Raw genomic sequence first — 15,040 nt, 5'->3', positions numbered from 1 at the left:
CGTTAAGCTATTAACAAATTTTCAGATTGCTATTAATCAACTTTTATTGGTACGCGGGATCCAGTTCTAATAACCCTATGGTTAGTTTTGAATTTTAAGGAAATACCAACGAATATACAACAATACTAACTTTTGTATTGTGGTACATATTTTCGAGTGAACTAGCAGCTTGGTACCACATGTTTTTTCGAACTGGCCCTAAATAAATGCCTTTTTTAATAAAAGAAAGTCATAAAAATTCCAAATCATTTTATTTTGAGCTGTCCATTGAAAAACCAAATAGTCTTATTTTATTGTAACCCTTAAAGGCATAGGTGCAACATGTCGCTCATCAAAATGTTCAATGTGTTTTAAATGTATTAATATTTTTCAAATCCTGAGAAAACTAATAAGAATTTAAAAAAAATTAAACGCAGCATGAAATATTACATTATTTCTGAGGGATGAACATCCCTGAAAACTTCTATAATGTTTATTTTATTATTTAGTTACGGGGGTGAACATAAAAAGGAAAATTTAGTGTTGTTATTAATTGCAAATATTTCATCCAAAAGAAACTTTTTATTTATTCTAAGAGACTTTCGGCCCTCGGTAATACCGCAATCTTTCATTCTGCGTTTAAATTTTTCAAAAATACTTATTAGTTTTCTCAGGATTCGAAAAAAATAAATATCTACATTTAAAAGTTTTAAATCAAAACACATGAGAATTTTGACTTTTATGTGGCACTCATTGTATTATTAATTTTCTTATCTTAATTGGCAACTAACATGTCTATCTCGACAAAAAAGTATATGTACTAAATAAATTATTTTTCAAACTCTTTCAAACTACTTTGACAAACAGTTTGAATTTTCAAACCTGTGCGATTGACCAGTTTGACTTGACTTGAAATATTTGTCAGAAGGATTGACTTGAGTTTGACTTGAAATTAAGTCAAACTCAAGTCAAGTTCAAACATTCAAGTCAAACTAACTCTAGTACAAAATGACCACGTTTCATATAAGTAATCTGCGGCGCATTATTGAAGTGTTCTTCTAGCGGTGCCGCTTGGTACTAGTTTATCTCGTTTAACAGATTACTTGGACGTGGTCGAAATTATTTTTCATTCATTTCATCATTCCCCGTTAGAGGACAGTCTAACCATACTCCAGTGCAAATATTTTAATATTTGCACTTCCTCTTCGTTTCGTTATGGTTCAATTCAGTCTTCTTTTAAAGCCTCTTTGACAAGGAATAGATTCCGAAACATCAGATGTCAGAGGATGGCAAGAGACTCCAATTGAACCAAATCGAAACGATTATTTTCTTTTTGTCATGCATTACTCGGTTTTAGAGTACAAAATGACAACGTTTCATATAAGTAATCTGCAACGCATTATTATAGTGTCCTCCTAGCGGCGCCGCTTGGTACTAGTGTATCTCGGTTAACAGATTACTTGGACGTGGTCGAGAAAATTATTTTTCACTCATTTCACCATATATGATTGCACTTGAACCATTTACTTGAAATCATCATCCAGCCTCAAAGGTATACTGCTGAACATACTCCCTCTTCCCCCAGTTTACACCCTGTCTATCTTGCGCTGCTCTCATCCAGATTTTATTTAGCCTTCTTAAATCGTCGGTCCATCTTGTATTTGGACGACCGACGGTTCTCTTGTCTTCACTTGATCTCCATTCCAATAACCTATTTGTCATTCTAGCTATATGTCCTGCCCATCTCCATTTTAGTCTGGCTACCCTTTTAATGAGGTCAGTCACGTTGGTTCTTTTCCTGATCTCTTCGTTTTTTATTCTATCTCCCAATTATTCTTAATATAGATCCTAATAGAGATATCTCCATTCTTCTCTGCGTGAGTCTCAATTTGGTAGCCGAGTCTTTTGTTAAGGTAAGTATTTCTTCTCCGTATGTCAAGACTGGGAGGACCCACTGATCAAATACCTTTCTTTTTAGGCATGCGGGCAGCTCACTTTTAAAAGTTTTTCTCCGTTTTCTATATTCTGCCTACCCAATTTCGATTCTTCTCTTCAGTTCATGAGTCTGATTTTTATTCTGTCTCGCAGTTATAATATAGATCCTAATAGACATATTTCCATTTTTCTCTGAGTGTTTTTCAATTGGGTAGCCGAGTCTTTTGTTAAGGTAAGTATTTCTTCTCCGTATCTCATGACTGGGAGGACGCACTGATCAAGTACCTTTCACTTTAGGCATGTGGGCAGCTCACTTTTAAAAGTTTTTCTCCGTTTTCCTTATGCTGCCTACCCAACTCCGATTCTTCTCTTCAGTTAATGAGTCTGATTTTCCCGGCCAATTATAATTTCATGTCCCAGGTATTTATATCTATTAACCCTTAACTGGTCCGGCGTCGTCTGACAGACGATTCAATAATTTTGATTATTTTTTATTGGAAATTGGCACCGCCCACAGGCAAGTCGTTCTATCTAATCCTTAAACTATTGGAGCTTGACAAGTGGGTGTATTTGAGAAAAGTTTCTCTCAGTTCCTAAAAAGTTATCGCAACAGTTAGGTTGAGAGTAGTTTCTCAGACGACGCCGGACCGTTGGTGTCACTTTTTGTGTTCATACTTGGAGTTCAAGAAGAACAAGAGGATGTTCTTATTTTAGAAAAACCCAAGATTTGCAGTTTATGTTCTTGTAGCACTGGCGAAGCGTCCATGTAACCATTGTTACCATTGGTAACAGTTAAAATTTGTAAATAAATATTTTATGACTACTATGAAATAATTCCATTTATATTTTTTAAAAATAGAAATATTTGTTAATAGTATCTACCTAATTCAGTAAAATAGCCAACTAGACGCACGAAAATATCAGCGAGTTTATGTAAAATCGGTTGCACGTTATTATAATATGCCTTTACCACAGTATAAAGAGGTTCCATATTTATACTGTGCCCTTACCGTGCGCCGCGCCGTTTACCACTTCTGTGAGTGGCAACGATAGTAGGATCTTTGACTGGATGGTCTCTGAAAATTTTGCGGGCACGATGGCTCTGAAACCGCTGTGGATTAGTATTGGTGTTACCAAATTTTAATTTGGTGACGCTAGGTAGGGCCGGTGTCTATCGGGACCGAAAATACCGACCGTAAGAATATCAGACTTAATAAATGCAATTTTAATTATTATTATAATTATAGGTAATAATTATAATTCCATTTATGAAGTCTGTTATTCTTAGGGCCGGTATTTTCTCGATTAAACTCCGGTTAGTTAACCGTACCGGCGCTTTGGATTGGATTATTGCATAATATGCATTATTAATTATTAGTTTATAACTTGTAACTGTACTTGCTTATTATACAGATAGCATATCTATACCTTTTTATCCTATATAAATCATATTAATCGATTTTAATTACTTGTCGAAATATATTAATTAACAACAACATTATTATAATATGACATATAATAATATTGATTATACAGTACATTGTAGTGTATAATCAATAAAATAAAAATTATTTAATATTTTAGGCTAAAAATGACAAATGAATGTACTGATTACTATTCTAATTATACAATTTGGATTTTTTAATAAAGTATAAAGGTGATATAATACATATTTTACCTAAAAACAACAAATATATTATTAGTTTGTAGATACTTTATATAATTTCTTAAATTTTTCAATTTTTTAATTTTATTTCTGTATTTCATCTATTTTTATAATAGACCTGGATCGCGCGTTTAAAAAAAAAGTTGATTAATAGCAAGCTGAAAATTCACGGTGTCTAGTCGAACAAACTTTGATGTATGGGAACACAAAAATATTTATAAAATACATTATATATATAGATAATATATAATATATCTGGTATATATTTAATATCTGGTTTTGGTAACACTTTAGAAAAAGTCACGCGTCGCCACTGCCTTGTAGAAAGCGCAGGATGACAAAATACCTGTGCTTGCGTTGCAAAAAGCCTGTTTGTTTGGGATGTACAAAACCACTACCTATGTAAAAATTGCATATAAAATAGGTAAAGTTTGGCTAATGCTGGAAACAAACATTTTTGATCGATTTTTATTTTACCTAGTTTTTTGTTTAGTGTGCAGTTTGAACATCTATCCTAGCAATACATTTTGTTTTTCATGTTTTTTTTTATATTTTTTTTATTTACTTTACAAAACTATGTACTTTTTCACAAATATTTGTGCGGATTTCAGTTTTATTTTAATATTTTCTTCTTAACCCAAATAACGCCCAAATCTAATACGTTCACTTTTATATAAACATATCAAGGTATGTTTGTAACATTTATTCTTAATAAAAAAATTGTTTTTGAGTGTTGTTTGGCTTTCTTGAAAACAGTAGTTTCGCAGACGACGCCGGACCAGTTACGCTACTGCTACAGTACCGGACCAGTTAAGGGTTAACTAGTTCTATTTCTTTCCCAGCAATACTGATGTTCTGGTTGGGTACCAAATTGGTCATAATTTTTGTTTTCGAGATGTTTATATTTAAACCTTCATTTTCTGTAGCCACAACGAGTTCCTGTACTATCTTTCTTGCCATACCTAGATCCTCAGGTATTATGACTACATGAGCGACGAAACGTTGTTGAAAGTAGTTAAGATATTCTCCATCTATTTTTATTCGCTTCGTCATCCAATCCAAATTCTTAAAAGCATGTTCTAAATCATGTCATAAAAGAGGCCAAATCCACCTGGCTGGCAAAGCAATATAGCAGTGAAATCGAGCTAGTAGTGAAATAGAAGAATATTCTAAAAAGTATGATAGCTTTAATATGCACAAGAAAATAAAGGGAATCACAAATACACAGCGAAAAAAGAAAGATGGTCTTCTTAGAGACATAAATGCAAAAATTATTATATAAGTCAAAGGTAAATTAAAAAAGTGGAAGACATACATAACAGATCTGTTTGAGGATAATAGGCAAGAACCGGTAGAAATCGACAGCAAAACGGGACCAGAGATCATAATGGAGGAAATCGAACAAGCAACACGAAACGCAAAAAACGGAAAAACTGTAGGTCCAGACGAAATACCTGTGGAATTACTGAAATGTCTAGACGATGAAACTCTACCGGCACTACTGGATCTGTTTAATGAAGTATATAAAACCGGAAAAATCCCTCAGTAATGGTTGGTGTCCACCTTTGTAACAATACCAAAAACAATATATGCCAAAGATTACAATATCACTAATAAGCCATACCCTCAAAATATTTCTAAAGGTGATTCATGGAAGATTATACAGAAAGCTAGCATATGATATGGATGATACCCAATTTGGGTTCCTCAAAGGACTTGGAACAAGAGAGGAATTGTTTGCGTTTAATGTCCTCTCTCAAAGATGCTTAGGTATGAACCTGGATATTTATTCCTGTCTCATCGATTAAAAGCGTTCCGTAAAGCGTTCGACAGGGTCCGACATGAAAAACTAATAGAATTATTGAAAACAGAGATATAGACAGAGATTTACTAATTATCATCAATCTGTATTGCAATCAAAAGGCCAATATAAAGATAGAAGAACAAGAATCCGAGAATATTGATATAAAGAGAGGAGTAAGACAGGGTTGTGATCTGTCGTCGCTAATGTTTAACCTGTACAGTGAAGCCATATTTCAGGAAGCGATAGTCGAGCTAAGTGATGAAATCTCTATAAACGGAAGATTAGTAAATAACATTCGCTGACGACACCGTTATAATGGCAGACACCCTGGAATCGCTACAAAAATTGCTAAATAGAATTAACGATTATTGCATTCGATACGGACAAAAAACAAACAAGAAAAAACTAAATTTATAAGTGTCTCAAAAACAGAACATGAAAATGAAAGGTTAATGATAGAGCAAACCCAAATAGAAAAAGTTAAGACATACAAATATCTGGGAACCTGGGTTGATGACAAAAATGACCAAAGCAAAGAAAGTCCGAATTGAAACTGCAAGGCAAGCATTTATAAAAATGAAGACACTGCTTATAAACAAAGACCTTCAGTTGCTTCTCAGATTGAGGGCTCTAAGATGCTACATATTTTCTATATTGCTATACGGAATGGAAGCTTGGACATTGAAGAGACAACACATCAGAAGAATAGAAGCGTTCGAAATGTGGTGTTACAGAAGAATATTGAAAATTCGGTGGGTTCAAAGGATTACCAATGTTGAAGTGCTACGACGTTTAAATAAGGAGTTAGAAATTATGAAAAGTATAAAACCTAGAAAACTGGAATATTTGGGTCACATTACCAGAGGAGAGAAATATGAGTTGCTGAGAATGATTATGCAAGGAACGATCCAAGGAAGAAGAAGCATAGGAAGAAGACGCATCTTATGGCTGAGGAACCTTAGATAATGGTTTAACTGTAGTTCATTACAACTATTCATAGCAGCAGCCAACAAAGCGACCATAGCCATTATGATATCCAATCTCCGATAGGAGAGGGAACTTTAAGAAGAAGAAACCATTTTATAAAAAAGTTTAGTGACATTGGCTCTCCTTGTCTAACGTTTTATTTTTATGCGATTACTCTATTAGTAGTCCAGGGCGCATCTGTTTTGAGATGGACGTTGCGAGGTGACTCAATTTTTTTTGCAGAAATTGCTTGAAAATAACTCAAATAATAATATTTTAATTATCCTCCCACTCAAAATGGTCCGGAACATTCTTTAAATAATCAAAATGTCAAAAAATGAAGGAAAAATTCGATTTTTTTTTTGATTTTTTGATTATACCTTTAAAACTATTCATTTCTGAGAAAAGTTGTACTGACATAAAAATTGCGTAATTAAATTTCCTACCATATAGAATTGGTTAAAAATTTAAAAAATAGTCACCCTTGTTGCGAAATAGCAATAATTGCAAAAAAAAACATACAAAAACAAGTATTTGCATTTTACGTTTTTCAACCTTTTATTCTACACTTAGAACCTTCATATTTTACTCAGAAAAACTGTATGATATAGTAAAACAACACTGTAAATTTCATTAGGATCGGTTTAATAGATTTTGCAAAATAAATTTTGAAATCCAGCTTTCGCAAAAAAAATAATTTTTTTTTTAATGTTGCAGGACTGAAAATATCGCAGATAGCAAGTTGAATTGTTTTTGCTTATAGAAGTGTACTGTACCTTCCATTTGCAGTTTGCAAAATTAAAATCGATTTATTACCACGGCGCCAGAAAATTTTTTAAATAAACATTAATTTTTGGTGCTACGCGCAGGACAGCGGTGTTCGATTCACACAAGTTGATTTCCACCAAAATTTCTTTCAATCTTTATCTAATATATTATTTTCTTACTCTATATTTTATTGTATTTTAATATTTTAATTCCACAAAATCAAACAAATTTGATTATTGTTTGTGAAATATTGTTTAAACAATTGCATATGTTTAAAAATAATAAACTTTTATTCTCTCAGTTAAAATATATGAAAAAAGAAAGTCTTTGCTAAAAAAAGTGTTATTTCAAAGGATAGAGTATGTGTTTTTATTTTACAATAAACAAATTTATTTATTTATATCGAAATTTAATAAAAATTAAAATGTATCAATCATTATCAAAGGTCATTGGAATGCCCAATCAGAGCAAACTATACGCTGCCCTGCGCGTAGCACCTATAATTAATGTTTACTTAAAAAATTCCTGACGCCGTGGTAGTTAATTGATTTTAATTTTGCAAATTGCAAATGAAAGGTACAGTACACTTCTATACGTATAAAAAATTTCAACTTACTATCTGCTTTATTTTCAGTCCTGTAACATTTTGAAAAAATAAATTTTTTTGCGAAAGCTGGATTGCAAAGTTTATTTTGCAAAATCTATTGAACCGATCTTTATTAAATTTACAGTATTATATTGTTTTACTGTATCATAAAGTTTTTCTGGGTGAAATATAAAGGTCCTAAGTGTAGCATAAATGGTTGAAGAACGTAAAATGCGAATACTTGTTTTTGTATGGTTTTTCGCAATTATTGCTATTTTGCAACAAAAGTGACTATTTTTTAAATTTTTAACCAAATCTATATTGTAGGAAATTTAATTATGCAACTTTTATGTCGGTACAACTTTTTTTGGAAATGAATACTTTTAAAGTTATAATCAAAAAACCAAGAGAAAAATCGAATTTTTTCTTCATTTTTTGACATTTTCATTATTTAAACAATGTTCCGGACCTTTCGGAGAGGGAGGATAACTCAAATATTATTATTTGACTTATTTTCAAGCAATTTCTGCAAAAAAATTTGAGTCACCTCTCAACGTCCAAATGTACTAATATTTTTACAGATCCGCCCTGGTCTATAGGGTTTTTATACTTTGTAGATGGCCATTAGTTCCGTAACTTTTTCGGAATCGTATCTGTTCTCTTCGTTGATAAGTCTCTAATTTGCTTTGCCACCTCTTTTTGTAATAAAATCATAGTAGCGTAGTTATTCCAGTCTGTTGGAATATTGGCGTTGTGCACACTTGAAATTTGGCTTACTTGAAATAGTTTTCTTATACCTAATAAACCTGCATGTTGCCAAGAAAAAATAATGGTCGAAAATTGTTTAAAATTTTTTTGAAACACTGTGCAAAATTTAATGTTTTTGTCCAGAATAAACTTTTTGTAGAATAACTATCTCATTCTGGAATAAAAGGAAGAATAACCAAAAACTCTTACAGTTGGATATTTCTTCACGTAGATTAAAATAGAGGAATGAATTATATTCACATATATGTTTTAAAAGTGATATGGACTTATTATGGACTTAATTTAGGCTAAAATTTAGGATAGTATCAGTTTTAAGAAACGTATAATAAAACAAGTTAGTTTCGTAGTTCGTAGCTTTCACGCGAAAAACCGTGTACCTGTTCTGTACCGTTTGAATAAACAAAATATAAGTGATTAACAATCTCAACTGTATGTCAATCGATTTTTAAAACTCGGAGAAATTGTAGAAAGTTCATTTATGCAGGGCCTTTATTACATAGCTTTTTTTATCGAAAAGAGAAATGAAACAGACTAAAAGATGATTGGTTGAAAAAAAGAGGGTGGAAGAAGAATTTTGAGTTTGATGGACTTTTGGTAGCCGAGAAGGTGGTTATCTGTTGCTGACCTGTGGGAGAAGAACATCGAATCCTGAGAAGCTAGGAATAGTGTCGGTAGTTTTTTTTTGAACGATGTAAAAGTAATTTGTCAGTAAGAGTTTGTAAATAATTGTAGCAGCTCTGTTTGAAAGTTTATCATTAATCAGGAGAACCATAACCAAGGATATTTTGGCAACCAAAAAATACAGAAAGGATTGTGAGGACATTTGACCTAAATTCTGTGTAAACAGGACCAGGGAAGGAGCTTTAGCTAGAAAATTTTAATAAATGTCATTTTTAAATTTAAAATTTAAATATAAAGAAAACACGAACATTTAAGAGTCGAAATCATTGAAAGTTAACTGTTCTTTTTTTCGAGCACATTATTACGAAGGTATAAACAATGTGTTACAATATAGTTATTGATAAAAACATCAAAAATTCTTCGCAATCTTGTAAAATTTAGTTTTGGGTAATCTGACGAGTGTTAAATTTTGATAAAAGGAAAGATGGTTCAGATTTGAAGATATTAATTTTTCACTGAGTTTTTGAGAATTGAAAATGGCCATCTTTGCTCTTTTTCATACCTTAAATTGTTTATAATTTGAAAAAATGTATTTTAAAGAAAAGTTACTAATGACCTTTTTTGCTCAGAATGACAAAAAAGGACAAAAAATTAATTTTATAATTTGTTAAAAAATAAATAATGTTAAACTTTTTTGACTATCATTTTCTCTTGGCAACATGGACTTTTGTTATAAGGGAACTATTTCAAGTAAGATTGTGCAAACATATGAAATGAGAATATTTTTCCTAGCCGCCATACTACCCGGACTAGCTCACTTCACTTTTACTGGAACAAATTATAAAATGTTGTTGTAGATACAGGGAAGTAATTTGTTTAACCTTGATAATTTGAATCGATAGTTTATAGTCGACGAAAGAAGCACTGCACTAGCGATGTTTCATATTTTAAGATGGATTTTACGATGTATTTTAAGATGGAAATATACTGACGGAAATTAGTTCAATTTTTATACTCGGGGGTTTTGGAGGTCGTTGACCACAAATTTCATCTTGGCAGTGGAGCGTACCCTGAACAATTCAGGTAATTTCAGGTAATCTATCCAGGTAATCTGGAATTACCCTAATAATTCCAGATAAAAATATTGTTAATAACAAAAAATATATTATTATCATTAAAGTTTTAATAATTTAAAGAAAATATTGGTCTTGTAAATCAAAAATAAGATAAATCTTTTAAAACTTCAGATATACAAAAACTTATTTCATTAATCTCCAAAATTAATATTTTATATAAACTCCTCTTCTTCTTATTCTTCTTCTTCTTCTTCTTCTTCTTCTTCTTCTTCTTATTTTTCTTCTTCTTCTTCTTCCTTCTTGTATGTAGACTTTAAAGCCTGTTTCTTCTTCAATATTAGCCTCCTAAATTGTTAAAGTTATCGCACCAACTTTTTCTTGGTCTGCCAATACTTCTTCGTCCATTTGGTGACCTATCTCGTGCTATTCGTACTATCCTATCCTCTGCCATTCTACTAATGTGTTCGTTCCACTCCTGTTTCCGTTTTGTCACCCATCCATTTAAGTCTTATACATTGCATGGTCTTCTTATGTTTTGGCTTCTCTCCCCATCCAACAGACTTTTCCTTGATATTCGTCGGAGTATTTTCATCTCTTTTGTTTCTAGTAGTCGTCTCGTTTTAGATGTGTCAGGTCTTGGCTCCGCCGTGTATATTAATATACGTCTAATTGCTGCTTTATAGATTCTTGCTTTTGTGTCTTGTCTTAGGTGTTTCTTCTTCCAGATTGTGTCATTAAGAGATCTCGCCGCATTACTTGCTTTTAAGCTTTGTTATCGTACTTCCTCTTCAACATCTCCGTAACTGGTTATATCTATTCCCAGATATCTAAACCTTGCTTCCTGCTTTATTATCTTCCCATCAATTTCGATTTTACATTTGGTTTTTTCTGCTGATATTATCATATTATATTTCTTGGCTGTTGTATTGAAGATGTGTGTTAATCTTTGGAGATCGTCTTCTGTTTCGGCGATTATTGCGGCGTCGTCTGCATAACATAATATTTGGATTCCTTTATTCCCCATTCTGTAACCATGACTTTACCTAATGCTTTTATTATGTCGTCCATTATTATATAAAGAGTAGTATGCTTAATGAGTCACCTTGTCTAACCCCGCTTTGTACTGGTATAAACCGCGTTAGTTTTCCATTTATCTTTGCCTGTATTCGATTATGAAAATAGATGTTTTCGATGGTTTGTATAGTATTGATTGGCATGTTTCTTCTAAACAGTAAATGTAAGACGTCTTCGGCTTGGACGCGATCGAAAGCCTTTGTCAGGTCTATAAAACAGAGATATGCTGGTTTATTGTACTCAATGGCCCTTTCTGTGATTTGTCTCAGTACAAATACGGCGTCTACTGCATGATCTTCCGGATCTGAATCCTTGATTTATTGATATTGTTGGTAAGGCTTTTGTAGTTGGCTTAAGTGCGGTGTTCAGTAAATTTATACCTCTATAATTGTTGGGGTCTTCTTTATCTCCTTTCTTGAACATTTGTATCATTATGCTATATAAACTAATATGTGATATCTTAACTTTAATTATTACTATAATTATTTGTAACTTGGAGATTTTGGACCCAAAAACCCCCGAGTAATAGATATTGACTGATTTTGAATGATTCTAACATAAAACTCCAGGCGATGACTTCCACCCTGGGCATCAGGTACCTCGGAGATCATCGCCGTCATGTAATTCGTGCTCACCGACCCCCAATGGGTCGTGCGCAATGGTTATCGACTGATTTTGAATTTGAAATTTTTGGGAGTTTTGAAGAAGAGAACGAAAAAAGACCCTAAATGGGAAGGTCAGTAAAATCCACACCCTTGGACCAAAATGCATGGGTGGACATATGGATGGGCGAGTCTTTTCCAAAAACTTTAAAATAGGATTTGGCCAAATTTTCAATTCAGTCAGATTTAGAAAATCGAAAATTTCGTGTATATAAATGTAGTGTCGCATGTAGGGGGTTGTGTGCCACTGGCGAGAACTGCCGTTGTCTGGGACAGTTTAGCTTAGTAGTTAAGTCGATGGTTTCGTATTTTGGAAAACATGGACTTAAGCATTTTATCTGTCGAAAACCCGCTAGATTATCTTACAGTTTGTTGAGGTTCTAGAAGACTACTGTTTTCTACACTACTGCTTTTGAATGACTTACATTAAGTGGATGTAAATAAATATATACAATAAGGGAAAATTGCCAAGGTAAAGATTGTAATACTATGGGTTCCACACTGAAAAAAAGAGGTTTCTTTAATTACTGTATCTTTAATTACTGTAATGTCAAATTTTGGTACTCGGATTTACTTTACTTTGGTACTCGTTTGGTACTTTTTGATGTCGCGAAACACGAGTATGATACCAGCAAGGGCCACTGACGTACCTTTAAGGGTACTTTAAAGTATGTAATCAACGGTTTCCTCTAAAGCTTTGTGAAAATTCGTTACATAATTAGCCAAAACGGTTAATTTTCTAAACATCAGGTACTCCAAGTATTTGGAGTACTTGATGACCACTAACGGCCGGTTTCACAAAGTAAAGTTAACTTGTTGTTAAGAGATAACCAGAAGTTACCCCAAGATATGCGTTTTAGTTTCAGGTCAACGGCAAAATATGGTTAACTCACAGAATTTTTAACAAGAGGTTGGAGTGGGTTACCCTATGGGTATACCCAGAAGGGTAACAATTATGAAACTGAAACACATATTTTGGGGTAATTTTGAGGTTATCTCTTAACTACAAGTTACCTTTACTTTGTGAAACCAGCCATAATACTCTGGGCTAATTAGCAAAATTCATGGAAAAGTTATTTACCAGTAATTTTATTGCTGGAATGGAATTATAAGATCCCATATATTAATAATATAGGTATGCAACGTCCGCAGATAGTGTGCTACTTTTTTTATAAACAAAATGGCGCCGACAAATCGTATTTTTTTCAATTATTGCTCTATCTCCGAAGATTTTAACTTTACAACAAAAACACCCAAATAAACATTCACCGCAATTAAATTCTGCATAGAGTTATGTTTTTCACGATTTGCTCCGACGAAAATTTTCCTCGGAAAATGCGGGTTTTCCTAACAAAAACTATAATTTTCAAATAAAGTTTTAGGTAAGTAATTATTAATCAATAATTAAATAACTTAGTGACATCAAAGATTTCTTGGTATAGATCGTAATTCCAGAAGCCGGTGAAAATTAAACGAATATTTTAGCAACAATTCAATTGTTAATTAACAATTTACATCGCAATAATAACCAAAATAATCATGATACATTGATCAAACTTATAAAGATTATAAAATATAAATTTTTCTTTTTTTTGCATAATCTTTAAATTTTGAAAAAAAAATAGTTATAATACGTTGGTCTAATTAGTAAAGTACAAAGAAAGGTTATTTACCAGCAATTTTATTGCTTTAATCGAATTATAAAATTCTATATATTATTAATATAGGTATGCAAAGTCCACAGATAGTGTGCTACTTTTTTTATAAACAAAATGGCGCCGACAAATCGTATTTTTTTCAATTATTGTTCTATAACTCCAAAGATTTTAACTTTACACCAAAAATACTCAAATAAAAATTCACCCCAATTTAATTCTACATAGAGGCATGTTCTTCCCGATTTGCTCTGACGAAAATTTTCCTCAGAAAATGTGGGTTTTCCCAACAAAATCTCGAATTTTCAAATAAATTTTTTGGGCCAGTAATTATTTATCAATAATTATATAGCTTGGTGAAATAAAAGCTTTCTTGGTATAGATTATAAATTCAGAAGCCGGTTAAAATGAAACGAATATTTTAGCAACAATTCAATTGTTAATTAACAATTTACAGTCGCAATAACAACCAAAATAATCATTAGACATTGATCAAACTTAGAAAGATTATAAAGATATGATGTCTATTTAATATTTTGTCGACAAAATATAAATTTTTCATTTTTTTGCATAATCTTTAAATGTTTAAAAAAATTGTTATAAACAAATTAACATTTCTTAGAAATTGTTTATTATATTCTAATTTGAAAAAATACTTAAAATGCGTATTTCATAGGTCTTGAAAATAAATGCTTTAAAAAAATTTTCCAACCATTTGCAAAAAAGTTATGAAACAGCAAAATAAATATACGATATCTCCATTGTTTATAATTTGTTTTAATTGTTTCAAAGCTTAAAAGTGAGTCTATGGTACAATCTAATTACTCACAAAGAATGTCAAAAATTAGTGCAATGGTTATATTTTAATCAAAGATTAAAAATACTTTTTTTTGTAATTTTTAGCGCGAAAGTAGGCTTGATACAGAGCCGGAGGTAAAATGTTCACTCGAAGCGACTGACACACTTAAACTCGCGCGAGTTGTGTATGTGGGCGGGTAGCTACGGTACTGTATTATTCTACTTTCGCGCGTGTAAATTACAAAAAAATATATTTATAATTTTTAAATAAAATATAACCATTAAGCTGATAATCGATATTGTTTTATAAATAATTAGCTTGTACTTTAAAATAACTTCTACGCTTTGAAAGAATTAAAAAAAATTATAAACACCGTAGTAATCGTATGTTTATTTTGCTGTTTCATAAATTTTTTGCAAATGGTTGCAAAAAAGTTTTAAAGCATTCATTTTCAAGATATTTGAAATACGCATTTTAGTTATTTTTTAAAATTATTATATAATACAAACTTTCTGAGAAACGTTAATTTGTTTATAACTATTTTTTTTAAACATTTAAAGATTTTGCAAAAAAATAAAAAAATTATATTTTGTCGACAAAATGTTAAATAGGCATCTCATCTTTATAAGATTTCAAAGTTTGATCAGTGTATCATAATTATTTTGGTTATTATTGCGACCG

The sequence above is a fragment of the Diabrotica virgifera genome, chromosome 7 (genome assembly GCF_917563875.1).
Source record: "Diabrotica virgifera virgifera chromosome 7, PGI_DIABVI_V3a".
Classification (NCBI taxonomy): Eukaryota; Metazoa; Arthropoda; class Insecta; order Coleoptera; family Chrysomelidae; genus Diabrotica; species Diabrotica virgifera.
Note: the sequence above shows the minus strand (reverse complement) of the source record.